Here is a 15,822-nt window from a genome sequence, read left to right on the forward strand (position 1 = left end):
GTACGAGTACCACCTTGATGGGTCTGCGACGTTTCCTTCCAGAGTTATTACCAAAAAACCACAAACATCCCAGAATACTCTCGGTTTGGGGTCAAAATGTTGTCGCTCATTAAATCCCACAAGAAACGTCGCATCGAATGAATGTGATTGAATTCTCCCCGTCTGGACGAGCGGAATTGAATGGTGCAACTGATTTTGCTGTGCTGTGAAAATTCAGATATTTGCATGACTTCTTTTGTTTTATTTTGTGAATAGCAAAAAGCATTCAACCCCATAATACATGTTCTTTTATTGGTCGCTCGTCCATTTCATATCCCATAGCTTAAGCATTCATGTATTTGGATTCTGCTCGACGAGCCGGGCAGTACGAGTACCACCATGATGGTTCTGCGACGTTTCCTTCCAGAGTTATTACCAAAAAACCACAAACATCCCAGAATCCTCTCGGTTTGGGGTCAAAATGTTGTCGCTTATTAAATCCCATAAGAAAAGTCGCATCGAATGAATGTGACTGAATTCTCCCCGTCTGGACGAGCGGAATTGAATGGTGCAACTGATTTTGCTGTGCTGTGAAAATTCAGATATTTGCATGACTGCTTTTGTTTTATTTTGTGAATAGCAAAACGCATTCAACCCCATAATACACGTTGTTTTATTGGTCGCTCGTCCATTTCATATCACATAGCTTAACCATTCATATATTTGGATTCCTCTCGACAAGGCGAGCCGTACGAGTACCACCTTGATGGGTCTGCGACGTTTACTTCCAGAGTTATTACCAAAAAAACACAAACATCCCAGAATCCTCTCGGTTTGGGGTCAAAATGTTGTCGCTCATTAAATCCCATAAAACACGTCGCATCGAATGAATGTGATTGAATTCTCCCCGTCTGGACGAGCGGAATTGAATGGTGCAACTGATTTTGCTGTGCTGTGAAAATTCAGATATTTGCATGACTGCTTTTGTTTTATTTTGTGAATAGCAAAAAGCATTCAACCCCATAATACATGTTGTTTTATTGGTCCCTCGTCCATTTCATATCCCATAGCTTAAGCATTCATATATTTGGATTCCTCTCGACGAGGCGAGCAGTACGAGTACCACCTTGATGGGTCTGCGACGTTTCCTTCCAGAGTTATTACCAAAAAACCACAAACATCCCAGAATCCTCTCGGCTTGGGGTCAAAATGTTGTCGCTCATTAAATCCCACAAGAAACGTCGCATCGAATGAATGTGATTGAATTCTCCCCGTCTGGACGAGCGGAATTGAATGGTGCAACTGATTTTGCTGTGCTGTGAAAATTCAGATATTTGCATGACTGCTTTTGTTTTATTTTGTGAATGGCAAAAAGCATTCAACCCCATAATACATGTTGTTTTATTGGTCGCTCGTCCATTTCATATCCCATAGCTGAACCACTCATATATTTGGATTCCGCTCGACGAGGCGAGCAGTACGAGTACCACCTTGATGGGTCTGCGACGTTTCCTTCCAGAGTTATTACCAAAAAACCACAAACATCCCAGAATCCTCTCGGTTTGGGGTCAAACTGTTGTCGCTTATTAAATCCCATAAGAAACGTCGCATCGAATGAATGTGATTGAATTCTCCCCGTCTGGACGAGCGGAATTGAATGGTGCAACTGATTTTGCTGTGCTTTTAAAATTCAGATATTTGCATGACTGCTTTTGTTTTATTTTGTGAATAGCAAAAAGCATTCACCCCATAATACATGTTGTTTCATTAGTCGCTCGTTCATTTCATATCCCATAGCTGAACCACTCATATATTTGGATTCCTCTCGACGAGGCGAGCAGTACGAGTACCACCTTGATGGGTCTGCGACGTTTCCTTCCAGGGTTATTACAAAAAAAACACAAACATCCCAGAATCCTCTCGGTTTGGGGTCAACATGTTGTCGCTCATTAAATCCCATAAAACACGTCGCATCGAATGAATGTGATTGAATTCTCCCCGTCTGGACGAGCGGAATTGAATGGTGCAACTGATTTTGCTGTGCTGTGAAAATTCAGATATTTGCATGACTGCTTTTGTTTTATTTTGTGAATAGCAAAAAGCATTCAACCCCATAATACATGTTGTTTTATTGGTCCCTCGTCCATTTCATATCCCATAGCTTAAGCATTCATATATTTGGTTTCCTCTCGACGAGGCGAGCAGTACGAGTACCACCTTGATGGGTCTGCGACGTTTGCTTCCAGAGTTATTACCAAAAAACCACAAACATCCCAGAATCCTCTCGGTTTGGGGTCAAAATGTTGTCGCTCATTAAATCCCATAAAACATGTCGCATCGAATGAATGTGATTGAATTCTCCCCGTCTGGACGAGCGGAATTGAATGGTGCAACTGATTTTGCTGTGCTGTGAAAATTCAGATATTTGCATGACTGCTTTTGTTTTATTTTGTGAATAGCAAAAAGCATTCAACCCCATAATACATGTTGTTTTATTGGTCCCTCGTCCATTTCATATCCCATAGCTTAAGCATTCATATATTTGGATTCCTCTCGACGAGGCGAGCAGTACGAGTACCACCTTGATGGGTCTGCGACGTTTCCTTCCAGAGTTATTACCAAAAAACCACAAACATCCCAGAATCCTCTCGGCTTGGGGTCAAAATGTTGTCGCTCATTAAATCCCACAAGAAACGTCGCATCGAATGAATGTGATTGAATTCTCCCCGTCTGGACGAGCGGAATTGAATGGTGCAACTGATTTTGCTGTGCTGTGAAAATTCAGATATTTGCATGACTGCTTTTGTTTTATTTTGTGAATGGCAAAAAGCATTCAACCCCATAATACATGTTGTTTTATTGGTCGCTCGTCCATTTCATATCCCATAGCTGAACCACTCATATATTTGGATTCCGCTCGAAGAGGCGAGCAGTACGAGTACCACCTTGATGGGTCTGCGACGTTTCCTTCCAGAGTTATTACCAAAAAACCACAAACATCCCAGAATCCTCTCGGTTTGGGGTCAAACTGTTGTCGCTTATTAAATCCCATAAGAAACGTCGCATCGAATGAATGTGATTGAATTCTCCCCGTCTGGACGAGCGGAATTGAATGGTGCAACTGATTTTGCTGGGCTTTTAAAATTCAGATATTTGCATGACTGCTTTTGTTTTATTTTGTGAATAGCAAAAAGCATTCACCCCATAATACATGTTGTTTCATTAGTCGCTCGTTCATTTCATATCCCATAGCTGAACCACTCATATATTTGGATTCCTCTCGACGAGGCGAGCAGTACGAGTACCACCTTGATGGGTCTGCGACGTTTCCTTCCAGGGTTATTACAAAAAAAACACAAACATCCCAGAATCCTCTCGGTTTGGGGTCAACATGTTGTCGCTCATTAAATCCCATAAAACACGTCGCATCGAATGAATGTGATTGAATTCTCCCCGTCTGGACGAGCGGAATTGAATGGTGCAACTGATTTTGCTGTGCTGTGAAAATTCAGATATTTGCATGACTGCTTTTGTTTTATTTTGTGAATAGCAAAAAGCATTCAACCCCATAATACATGTTGTTTTATTGGTCCCTCGTCCATTTCATATCCCATAGCTTAAGCATTCATATATTTGGTTTCCTCTCGACGAGGCGAGCAGTACGAGTACCACCTTGATGGGTCTGCGACGTTTGCTTCCAGAGTTATTACCAAAAAACCACAAACATCCCAGAATCCTCTCGGTTTGGGGTCAAAATGTTGTCGCTCATTAAATCCCACAAGAAACGTCGCATCGAATGAATGTGATTGAATTCTCCCCGTCTGGACGAGCGGAATTGAATGGTGCAACTGATTTTGCTGTGCTGTGAAAATTAAGATATTTGCATGACTTCTTTTGTTTTATTTTGTGAATAGCAAAAAGCATTCAACCCCATAATACATGTTGTTTTATTGGTCGCTCGTCCATTTCATATCCCATAGCTTAAGCATTCATGTATTTGGATTCCACTCGACGAGGCGAGCAGTACGAGTACCACCTTGATGGGTCTGCGACGTTTCCTTCCAGAGTTATTACCAAAAAACCACAAAAATCCCAGAATCCTCTCGGTTTGGGGTAAAAATGTTGTCGCTTATTAAATCCCATAGGAAACGTCGCATCGAATGAATGTAATTGAATTCTCCCCGTCTGGACGAGCGGAATTGAATGGTGCAACTGATTTTGCTGTGCTGTGAAAATTCAGATATTTGCATGACTGCTTTTGTTTTATTTTGTGAACGGCAAAAAGCATTCAACCCCATAATACACGTTGTTTTATTGGTCGCTCGTCCATTTCATATCACATAGCTTAACCATTCATATATTTGGATTCCTCTCGACAAGGCGAGCCGTACGAGTACCACCTTGATGGGTCTGCGACGTTTACTTCCAGAGTTATTACCAAAAAAACACAAACATCCCAGAATCCTCTCGGTTTGGGGTCAAAATGTTGTCGCTCATTAAATCCCATAAAACACGTCGCATCGAATGAATGTGATTGAATTCTCCCCGTCTGGACGAGCGGAATTGAATGGTGCAACTGATTTTGCTGTGCTGTGAAATTTCAGATATTTGCATGTCTGCTTTTGTTTTATTTTGTGAATGGCAAAAAGCATTCAACCCCATAATACATGTTGTTTTATTGGTCGCTCGTCCATTTCATATCCCATAGCTGAACCACTCATATATTTGGATTCCGCTCGACGAGGCGAGCAGTACGAGTACCACCTTGATGGGTCTGCGACGTTTCCTTCCAGAGTTATTACCAAAAAACCACAAACATCCCAGAATACTCTCGGTTTGGGGTCAAAATGTTGTCGCTTATTAAATCCCATAGGAAACGTCGCATCGAATGAATGTAATTGAATTCTCCCCGTCTGGACGAGCGGAATTGAATGGTGCAACTGATTTTGCTGTGCTGTGAAAATTCAGATATTTGCATGACTGCTTTTGTTTTATTTTGTGAATGGCAAAAATCATTCAACCCCATAATACACGTTGTTTTATTGGTCGCTCGTCCATTTCATATCACATAGCTTAACCATTCATATATTTGGATTCCTCTCGACAAGGCGAGCCGTACGAGTACCACCTTGATGGGTCTGCGACGTTTACTTCCAGAGTTATTACCAAAAAAACACAAACATCCCAGAATCCTCTCGGTTTGGGGTCAAAATGTTGTCGCTCATTAAATCCCATAAAACACGTCGCATCGAATGAATGTGATTGAATTCTACCCGTCTGGACGAGCGGAATTGAATGGTGCAACTGATTTTGCTGTGCTGTGAAATTTCAGATATTTGCATGTCTGCTTTTGTTTTATTTTGTGAATGGCAAAAAGCATTCAACCCCATAATACATGTTGTTTTATTGGTCGCTCGTCCATTTCATATCCCATAGCTTAAGCATTCATGTATTTGGATTCCACTCGACGAGGCGAGCAGTACGAGTACCACCTTGATGGGTCTGCGACGTTTCCTTCCAGAGTTATTACCAAAAAACCACAAACATCCCAGAATACTCTCGGTTTGGGGTCAAACTGTTGTCGCTTATTAAATCCCATAAGAAACGTCGCATCGAATGAATGTGATTGAATTCTCCCCGTCTGGACGAGCGGAATTGAATGGTGTAACTGATTTTGCTGTGCTGTGAAAATTCAGATATTTGCATGACTGCTTTTGTTTTATTTTGTGAATAGCAAAAAGCATTCACCCCATAATACATGTTGTTTTATTAGTCGCTCGTTCATTTCAAATCCCATAGCTGAAACACTCATATATTTGGATTCTGCTCGACGAGCCGGGCAGTACGAGTACCACCATGATGGTTCTGCGACGTTTCCTTCCAGAGTTATTACCAAAAAACCACAAACATCCCAGAATCCTCTCGGTTTGGGGTCAAAATGTTGTCGCTTATTAAATCCCATAAGAAACGTCGCATCGAATGAATGTGATTGAATTCTCCCCGTCTGGACGAGCGGAATTGAATGGTGCAACTGATTTTGCTGTGCTGTGAAAATTCAGATATTTGCATGACTGCTTTTGTTTTATTTTGTGAATAGCAAAACGCATTCAACCCCATAATACATGCTGTTTTATTGGTCGCTCGTCCATTTCATATCCCATAGCTTAACCACTCATATATTTGGATTCCGCTCGACGAGGCGAGCAGTACGAGTACCACCTTGATGGGTCTGCGACGTTTCCTTCCAGAGTTATTACCAAAAAACCACAAACATCCCAGAATACTCTCGGTTTGGGGTCAAACTGTTGTCGCTTATTAAATCCCATAAGAAACGTCGCATCGAATGAATGTGATTGAATTCTCCCCGTCTGGACGAGCGGAATTGAATGGTGTAACTGATTTTGCTGTGCTGTGAAAATTCAGATATTTGCATGACTGCTTTTGTTTTATTTTGTGAATAGCAAAAAGCATTCACCCCATAATACATGTTGTTTTATTAGTCGCTCGTTCATTTCAAATCCCATAGCTGAAACACTCATATATTTGGATTCTGCTCGACGAGCCGGGCAGTACGAGTACCACCATGATGGTTCTGCGACGTTTCCTTCCAGAGTTATTACCAAAAAACCACAAACATCCCAGAATCCTCTCGGTTTGGGGTCAAAATGTTGTCGCTTATTAAATCCCATAAGAAACGTCGCATCGAATGAATGTGATTGAATTCTCCCCGTCTGGACGAGCGGAATTGAATGGTGCAACTGATTTTGCTGTGCTGTGAAAATTCAGATATTTGCATGACTGCTTTTGTTTTATTTTGTGAATAGCAAAACGCATTCAACCCCATAATACATGCTGTTTTATTGGTCGCTCGTCCATTTCATATCCCATAGCTTAACCATTCATATATTTGGATTCCTCTCGACGAGGCGAGCAGTACGAGTACCACCTTGATGGGTCTGCGACGTTTCCTTCCAGAGTTATTACCAAAAAACCACAAACATCCCAGAATCCTCTCGGTTTGGGGTCAAAATGTTGTCGCTTATTAAATCCCATAAGAAACGTCGCATCGAATGAATGTGATTGAATTCTCCCCGTCTGGACGAGCGGAATTGAATGGTGCAACTGATTTTGCTGTGCTGTGAAAATTCAGATATTTGCTTGACTGCTTTTGTTTTATTTTGTGAATAGCAAAACGCATTCAACCCCATAATACATGCTGTTTTATTGGTCGCTCGTCCATTTCATATCCCATAGCTTAACCATTCATATATTTGGATTCCTCTCGACGAGGTGAGCAGTACGAGTACCACCTTGATGGGTCTGCGACGTTTCCTTCCAGAGTTATTACCAAAAAACCACAAACATCCCAGAATCCTCTCGGTTTGGGGTCAAAATGTTGTCGCTTATTAAATCCCATAAGAAACGTCGCATCGAATGAATGTGATTGAATTCTCCCCGTCTGGACGAGCGGAATTGAATGGTGCAACTGATTTTGCTGTGCTGTGAAAATTCAGATATTTGCATGACTGCTTTTGTTTTATTTTGTGAATAGCAAAACGCATTCAACCCCATAATACATGCTGTTTTATTGGTCGCTCATCCATTTCATATCCCATAGCTTAACCATTCATATATTTGGATTCCTCTCGACGAGGCGAGCAGTACGAGTACAACCTTGATGGGTCTGCGACGTTTCCTTCCAGGGTTATTACCAAAAAAACACAAACATCCCAGAATCCTCTCGGTTTGGGGTCAACATGTTGTCGCTCATTAAATCCCATAAAACACGTCGCATCGAATGAATGTGATTGAATTCTCCCCGTCTGGACGAGCGGAATTGAATGGTGCAACTGATTTTGCTGTGCTGTGAAAATTCAGATATTTGCATGACTGCTTTTGTTTTATTTTGTGAATAGCAAAACGCATTCAACCCCATAATACATGCTGTTTTATTGGTCGCTCGTCCATTTCATATCCCATAGCTTAACCATTCATATATTTGGATTCCTCTCGACGAGGCGAGCAGTACGAGTACCACCTTGATGGGTCTGCGACGTTTCCTTCCAGGGTTATTACCAAAAAAACACAAACATCCCAGAATCCTCTCGGTTTGGGGTCAACATGTTGTCGCTCATTAAATCCCATAAAACACGTCGCATCGAATGAATGTGATTGAATTCTCCCCGTCTGGACGAGCGGAATTGAATGGTGCAACTGATTTTGCTGTGCTGTGAAAATTCAGATATTTGCATGATTGCTTTTGTTTTATTTTGTGAATAGCAAAAAGCATTCAACCCCATAATACATGTTGTTTTATTGGTCCCTCGTCCATTTCATATCCCATAGCTTAAGCATTCATATATTTGGATTCCTCTCGACGAGGCGAGCAGTACGAGTACCACCTTGATGGGTCTGCGACGTTTGCTTCCAGAGTTATTACCAAAAAACCACAAACATCCCAGAATACTCTCGGTTTGGGGTCAAAATGTTGTCGCTTATTAAATCCCATAAGAAACGTCGCATCGAATGAATGTGATTGAATTCTCCCCGTCTGGACGAGCGGAATTGAATGGTGCAACTGATTTTGCTGTGCTGTTAAAATTCAGATATTTGCATGACTGCTTTTGTTTTATTTTGTGAATAGCAAAAAGCATTCACCCCATAATACATGTTGTTTTATTAGTCGCTCGTTCATTTCATATCCCATAGCTGAACCACTCATATATTTGGATTCCGCTCGACGAGCCGGGCAGTACGAGTACCACCATGATGGTTCTGCGACGTTTCCTTCCAGAGTTATTACCAAAAAACCACAAACATCCCAGAATCCTCTCGGTTTGGGGTCAAAATGTTGTCGCTTATTAAATCCCATAAGAAACGTCGAATCGAATGAATGTGATTGAATTCTCCCCGTCTGGACGAGCGGAATTGAATGGTGCAACTGATTTTGCTGTGCTGTGAAAATTCAGATATTTGCATGACTGCTTTTCTTTTATTTTGTGAATAGCAAAACGCATTCAACCCCATAATACATGCTGTTTTATTGGTCGCTCGTCTATTTCATATCCCATAGCTTAACCATTCATATATTTGGATTCCTCTCGACGAGGCGAGCAGTACGAGTACCACCTTGATGGGTCTGCGACGTTTCCTTCCAGAGTTATTACCAAAAAACCACAAACATCCCAGAATCCTCTCGGTTTGGGGTCAAAATGTTGTCGCTTATTAAATCCCATAAGAAACGTCGCATCGAATGAATGTGATTGAATTCTCCCCGTCTGGACGAGCGGAATTGAATGGTGCAACTGATTTTGCTGTGCTGTGAAAATTCAGATATTTGCATGACTGCTTTTGTTTTATTTTGTGAATAGCAAAACGCATTCAACCCCATAATACATGCTGTTTTATTGGTCGCTCATCCATTTCATATCCCATAGCTTAACCATTCATATATTTGGATTCCTCTCGACGAGGCGAGCAGTACGAGTACAACCTTGATGGGTCTGCGACGTTTCCTTCCAGGGTTATTACCAAAAAAACACAAACATCCCAGAATCCTCTCGGTTTGGGGTCAACATGTTGTCGCTCATTAAATCCCATAAGAAACGTCGCATCGAATGAATGTGATTGAATTCTCCCCGTCTGGACGAGCGGAATTGAATGGTGCAACTGATTTTGCTGTGCTGTGAAAATTCAGATATTTGCATGACTGCTTTTGTTTTATTTTGTGAATAGCAAAACGCATTCAACCCCATAATACATGCTGTTTTATTGGTCGCTCGTCCATTTCATATCCCATAGCTTAACCATTCATATATTTGGATTCCTCTCGACGAGGCGAGCAGTACGAGTACCACCTTGATGGATCTGCGACGTTTCCTTCCAGGGTTATTACCAAAAAAACACAAACATCCCAGAATCCTCTCGGTTTGGGGTCAAAATGTTGTCGCTCATTAAATCCCATAAAACACGTCGCATCGAATGAATGTGATTGAATTCTCCCCGTCTGGACGAGCGGAATTGAATGGTGCAACTGATTTTGCTGTGCTGTGAAAATTCAGATATTTGCATGATTGCTTTTGTTTTATTTTGTGAATAGCAAAAAGCATTCAACCCCATAATACATGTTGTTTTATTGGTCCCTCGTCCATTTCATATCCCATAGCTTAAGCATTCATATATTTGGATTCCTCTCGACGAGGCGAGCAGTACGAGTACCACCTTGATGGGTCTGCGACGTTTGCTTCCAGAGTTATTACCAAAAAACCACAAACATCCCAGAATACTCTCGGTTTGGGGTCAAAATGTTGTCGCTTATTAAATCCCATAAGAAACGTCGCATCGAATGAATGTGATTGAATTCTCCCCGTCTGGACGAGCGGAATTGAATGGTGCAACTGATTTTGCTGTGCTGTTAAAATTCAGATATTTGCATGACTGCTTTTGTTTTATTTTGTGAATAGCAAAAAGCATTCACCCCATAATACATGTTGTTTTATTAGTCGCTCGTTCATTTCATATCCCATAGCTGAACCACTCATATATTTGGATTCCGCTCGACGAGCCGGGCAGTACGAGTACCACCATGATGGTTCTGCGACGTTTCCTTCCAGAGTTATTACCAAAAAACCACAAACATCCCAGAATCCTCTCGGTTTGGGGTCAAAATGTTGTCGCTTATTAAATCCCATAAGAAACGTCGAATCGAATGAATGTGATTGAATTCTCCCCGTCTGGACGAGCGGAATTGAATGGTGCAACTGATTTTGCTGTGCTGTGAAAATTCAGATATTTGCATGACTGCTTTTCTTTTATTTTGTGAATAGCAAAACGCATTCAACCCCATAATACATGCTGTTTTATTGGTCGCTCGTCTATTTCATATCCCATAGCTTAACCATTCATATATTTGGATTCCTCTCGACGAGGCGAGCAGTACGAGTACCACCTTGATGGGTCTGCGACGTTTCCTTCCAGAGTTATTACCAAAAAACCACAAACATCCCAGAATCCTCTCGGTTTGGGGTCAAAATGTTGTCGCTTATTAAATCCCATAAGAAACGTCGCATCGAATGAATGTGATTGAATTCTCCCCGTCTGGACGAGCGGAATTGAATGGTGCAACTGATTTTGCTGTGCTGTGAAAATTCAGATATTTGCATGACTGCTTTTGTTTTATTTTGTGAATAGCAAAACGCATTCAACCCCATAATACATGCTGTTTTATTGGTCGCTCGTCCATTTCATATCCCATAGCTTAACCATTCATATATTTGGATTCCTCTCGACGAGGCGAGCAGTACGAGTACCGCCTTGATGGGTCTGCGACGTTTCCTTCCAGAGTTATTACCAAAAAACCACAAACATCCCAGAATCCTCTCGGTTTGGGGTCAAAATGTTGTCGCTTATTAAATCCCATAAGAAACGTCGCATCGAATGAATGTGATTGAATTCTCCCCGTCTGGACGAGCGGAATTGAATGGTGCAACTGATTTTGCTGTGCTGTGAAAATTCAGATATTTGCATGACTGCTTTTGTTTTATTTTGTGAATAGCAAAACGCATTCAACCCCATAATACATGCTGTTTTATTGGTCGCTCGTCCATTTCATATCCCATAGCTTAACCATTCACATATTTGGATTCCTCTCGACGAGGCGAGCAGTATGAGTACCACCTTGATGGATCTGCGACGTTTCCTTCCAGAGTTATTACCAAAAAAACACAAACATCCCAGAATCCTCTCGGTTTGGGGTCAAAATGTTGTCGCTCATTAAATCCCATAGGAAACGTCGCATCGAATGAATGTGATTGAATTCTCCCCGTCTGGACGAGCGGAATTGAATGGTGCAACTGATTTTGCTGTGCTGTGAAAATTCAGATATTTGCATGACTGCTTTTGTTTTATTTTGTGAATAGCAAAACGCATTCAACCCCATAATACATGCTGTTTTATTGGTCGCTCGTCCATTTCATATCCCATAGCTTAACCATTCACATATTTGGATTCCTCTCGACGAGGCGAGCAGTATGAGTACCACCTTGATGGATCTGCGACGTTTCCTTCCAGAGTTATTACCAAAAAAACACAAACATCCCAGAATCCTCTCGGTTTGGGGTCAAAATGTTGTCGCTCATTAAATCCCATAAAACACGTCGCATCGAATGAATGTGATTGAATTCTCCCCGTCTGGACGAGCGGAATTGAATGGTGCAACTGATTTTGCTGTGCTGTGAAAATTCAGATATTTGCATGACTGCTTTTGTTTTATTTTGTGAATAGCAAAAAGCATTCAACCCCATAATTCATGTTGTTTTATTGGTCGCTCGTCCATTTCATATCCCATAGCTTAAGCATTCATATATTTGGATTCCTCTCGACGAGGCGAGCAGTACGAGTACCACCTTGATGGGTCTGCGACGTTTCCTTCCAGAGTTATTACCAAAAAACCACAAACATCCCAGAATCCTCTCGGTTTGGGGTCAAAATGTTGTCGCTCATTAAATCCCACAAGAAACGTCGCATCGAATGAATGTGATTGAATTCTCCCCGTCTGGACGAGCGGAATTGAATGGTGCAACTGATTTTGCTGTGCTGTGAAAATTCAGATATTTGCATGACTGCTTTTGTTTTATTTTGTGAATGGCAAAAAGCATTCAACCCCATAATACATGTTGTTTTATTGGTCGCTCGTCCATTTCATATCCCATAGCTGAACCACTCATATATTTGGATTCCGCTCGACGATGCGAGCAGTACGAGTACCACCTTGATGGGTCTGCGACGTTTCCTTCCAGAGTTATTACCAAAAACCACAAACATCCCAGAATCCTCTCGGTTTGGGGTCAAACTGTTGTCGCTTATTAAATCCCATAAGAAACGTCGCATCGAATGAATGTGATTGAATTCTCCCCGTCTGGACGAGCGGAATTGAATGGTGCAACTGATTTTGCTGTGCTGTGAAAATTCAGATATTTGCATGACTGCTTTTGTTTTATTTTGTGAATAGCAAAACGCATTCAACCCCATAATACATGCTGTTTTATTGGTCGCTCGTCCATTTCATATCCCATAGCTTAACCATTCATATATTTGGATTCCTCTCGACGAGGCGAGCAGTACGAGTACCACCTTGATGGGTCTGCGACGTTTCCTTCCAGAGTTATTACCAAAAAACCACAAACATCCCAGAATCCTCTCGGTTTGGGGTCAAAATGTTGTCGCTTATTAAATCCCATAAGAAACGTCGCATCGAATGAATGTGATTGAATTCTCCCCGTCTGGACGAGCGGAATTGAATGGTGCAACTGATTTTGCTGTGCTGTGAAAATTCAGATATTTGCTTGACTGCTTTTGTTTTATTTTGTGAATAGCAAAACGAATTCAACCCCATAATACATGCTGTTTTATTGGTCGCTCGTCCATTTCATATCCCATAGCTTAACCATTCATATATTTGGATTCCTCTCGACGAGGTGAGCAGTACGAGTACCACCTTGATGGGTCTGCGACGTTTCCTTCCAGAGTTATTACCAAAAAACCACAAACATCCCAGAATCCTCTCGGTTTGGGGTCAAAATGTTGTCGCTTATTAAATCCCATAAGAAACGTCGCATCGAATGAATGTGATTGAATTCTCCCCGTCTGGACGAGCGGAATTGAATGGTGCAACTGATTTTGCTGTGCTGTGAAAATTCAGATATTTGCATGACTGCTTTTGTTTTATTTTGTGAATAGCAAAACGCATTCAACCCCATAATACATGCTGTTTTATTGGTCGCTCATCCATTTCATATCCCATAGCTTAACCATTCATATATTTGGATTCCTCTCGACGAGGCGAGCAGTACGAGTACAACCTTGATGGGTCTGCGACGTTTCCTTCCAGGGTTATTACCAAAAAAACACAAACATCCCAGAATCCTCTCGGTTTGGGGTCAACATGTTGTCGCTCATTAAATCCCATAAAACACGTCGCATCGAATGAATGTGATTGAATTCTCCCCGTCTGGACGAGCGGAATTGAATGGTGCAACTGATTTTGCTGTGCTGTGAAAATTCAGATATTTGCATGACTGCTTTTGTTTTATTTTGTGAATAGCAAAACGCATTCAACCCCATAATACATGCTGTTTTATTGGTCGCTCGTCCATTTCATATCCCATAGCTTAACCATTCATATATTTGGATTCCTCTCGACGAGGCGAGCAGTACGAGTACCACCTTGATGGGTCTGCGACGTTTCCTTCCAGGGTTATTACCAAAAAAACACAAACATCCCAGAATCCTCTCGGTTTGGGGTCAACATGTTGTCGCTCATTAAATCCCATAAAACACGTCGCATCGAATGAATGTGATTGAATTCTCCCCGTCTGGACGAGCGGAATTGAATGGTGCAACTGATTTTGCTGTGCTGTGAAAATTCAGATATTTGCATGATTGCTTTTGTTTTATTTTGTGAATAGCAAAAAGCATTCAACCCCATAATACATGTTGTTTTATTGGTCCCTCGTCCATTTCATATCCCATAGCTTAAGCATTCATATATTTGGATTCCTCTCGACGAGGCGAGCAGTACGAGTACCACCTTGATGGGTCTGCGACGTTTGCTTCCAGAGTTATTACCAAAAAACCACAAACATCCCAGAATACTCTCGGTTTGGGGTCAAAATGTTGTCGCTTATTAAATCCCATAAGAAACGTCGCATCGAATGAATGTGATTGAATTCTCCCCGTCTGGACGAGCGGAATTGAATGGTGCAACTGATTTTGCTGTGCTGTTAAAATTCAGATATTTGCATGACTGCTTTTGTTTTATTTTGTGAATAGCAAAAAGCATTCACCCCATAATACATGTTGTTTTATTAGTCGCTCGTTCATTTCATATCCCATAGCTGAACCACTCATATATTTGGATTCCGCTCGACGAGCCGGGCAGTACGAGTACCACCATGATGGTTCTGCGACGTTTCCTTCCAGAGTTATTACCAAAAAACCACAAACATCCCAGAATCCTCTCGGTTTGGGGTCAAAATGTTGTCGCTTATTAAATCCCATAAGAAACGTCGAATCGAATGAATGTGATTGAATTCTCCCCGTCTGGACGAGCGGAATTGAATGGTGCAACTGATTTTGCTGTGCTGTGAAAATTCAGATATTTGCATGACTGCTTTTCTTTTATTTTGTGAATAGCAAAACGCATTCAACCCCATAATACATGCTGTTTTATTGGTCGCTCGTCTATTTCATATCCCATAGCTTAACCATTCATATATTTGGATTCCTCTCGACGAGGCGAGCAGTACGAGTACCACCTTGATGGGTCTGCGACGTTTCCTTCCAGAGTTATTACCAAAAAACCACAAACATCCCAGAATCCTCTCGGTTTGGGGTCAAAATGTTGTCGCTTATTAAATCCCATAAGAAACGTCGCATCGAATGAATGTGATTGAATTCTCCCCGTCTGGACGAGCGGAATTGAATGGTGCAACTGATTTTGCTGTGCTGTGAAAATTCAGATATTTGCATGACTGCTTTTGTTTTATTTTGTGAATAGCAAAACGCATTCAACCCCATAATACATGCTGTTTTATTGGTCGCTCGTCCATTTCATATCCCATAGCTTAACCATTCATATATTTGGATTCCTCTCGACGAGGCGAGCAGTACGAGTACCGCCTTGATGGGTCTGCGACGTTTCCTTCCAGAGTTATTACCAAAAAACCACAAACATCCCAGAATCCTCTCGGTTTGGGGTCAAAATGTTGTCGCTTATTAAATCCCATAAGAAACGTCGCATCGAATGAATGTGATTGAATTCTCCCCGTCTGGACGAGCGGAATT

The sequence above is a fragment of the Petromyzon marinus genome, unplaced genomic scaffold (assembly GCF_048934315.1).
Source record: "Petromyzon marinus isolate PM22_M1 ecotype Great Lakes invasive population unplaced genomic scaffold, UKy_Petmar_22M1.pri1.0 PM_Scaffold_1, whole genome shotgun sequence".
NCBI classification, from domain to species: domain Eukaryota; kingdom Metazoa; phylum Chordata; class Hyperoartia; order Petromyzontiformes; family Petromyzontidae; genus Petromyzon; species Petromyzon marinus.